We start from the raw sequence: 1,602 nt of genomic DNA, 5'->3' as shown, positions 1-1,602 counted from the left end.
AAAAGAAAAAAAAAAAAGAAAAAAAAAAGAAAAAAACGGAAAAAAAAAAAGAAGGAAATGGAAAATAAACTCCCGCCCTTGTTCCTGTTCCGCTCGTTCGAACGGACAACCGTTTTCTAATGAAATGTGAAAAAAAAAAAAGAAGAATCATTAAAAAGAACACCAGAATACTTTCGTTTCTCCGTTCCAGTTTGTAATTTTTCGCTCTGTAACGTCTCTCGTCTATTATATGTATCTTCTCTCTCTGTAATATCGGGCCTTTTCCTCCAAAAACGAAGTAAAATAATAATAATAATAATAATAAAAAAAAAAACGATGAAGGGAAAAATGTGAAAAAAAAAGAGAAAAATAAATGACGAAGATGAAGAAGAACACGGAATAAGAGAACACGAACTTTACCTATCCTGACATGCTTCTCATAGTGTTGGATGGTAACGTTACAAGACAAAAGGGAATAAAACGTTAATTGAGCATTGTTATCTATGTAATACAACATAGGATGTTTTGTATTATATTTTCATAATAAATAGACACGTAGAAAAAGACGTATTAACCATACCAGCGTTATTTTTTTACTTTCCATCTTGTCTGTCCTTGTAAGAGCTCCTTCGTTTCAATCACTCGTGCATCTATATCTTCGTTTTCACATTTTCTTTTATATTTTATATTTATTTTTTTTTTAGCATTCAGATTTTTAAAAGATATGTCTTATTCACTTTTATAGTTCACTTACAGTTTTACTTTTAACAGAATAAATAATGAAATTTATTATTATATTTATTCAAGTTCATATCTTGAATGGCACAAATATTTTTTTCTATCAAAACTGAAATTAATAAATATACGAATAATATAATTCATTCAAGAGGCAAGATTATTTAAGAAATTTTTAATTTTTAATCTTTCTTGAATATATTCAATTTTCAATTTTTCTACTTTCTTTTTTATTTTTTTTTTTTTTTTTTTACTTCTACTTTGAAAAAACTGAACGATTGTAAAATTGTTCAAGGCGTAACACTCTTTCTTTTCCTTTTAAATTAATCGTTACTATAATTTTACGACAGCTTCTGGAAACTCGATAGAAGCACCGGAGCAAGGGATAGTTCTGTAACAGGTCACGTGTTATCTAATAGCTCCTGTCGTTACGAGAGCCATGAAAAGAACCTATAGAGGCGATCACGTATTGGCTCTTCCATTATAAAGCAACAACTTCGATACCCTTTCCCAGTGGCTAACAATAAAAGACCGCGGGTGTTGAACTTAAGGAGGCAGTCGAGGGCTGAGCGTGGTGGAAATTCAAGTGAAACTCAGCAGAAGCTAGCAACGTTTCAAGTATCCAGAGAATGTGAACCGTTTCTTTGAAGTTTCATTTTTAAGCGTTGCTTCAAAAATTTCATTTTATAAAAAAATCCATATATTCCAAGATTAAATTATTACACGTTTTATCGTTACACAGAGTGTTAATTAAATTCATAGAATATCTTTGGAAAGTCGATTCTATAAGCCAAAATAAATATTAAGGCTTACTTATTATGTTATTAAACAGTTTAAATTTGTTTTAAACGAAATGAAATAATAATAGAGTATTTGTCTCACGTTATT

The sequence above is a fragment of the Apis dorsata genome, unplaced genomic scaffold (genome assembly GCF_000469605.1).
Source record: "Apis dorsata unplaced genomic scaffold, Apis dorsata 1.3 scaffold_113, whole genome shotgun sequence".
NCBI lineage: Eukaryota > Metazoa > Arthropoda > Insecta > Hymenoptera > Apidae > Apis > Apis dorsata.
The sequence above is the reverse complement of the archived record's forward strand: the minus strand, read 5'-3'. Positions refer to the sequence as shown.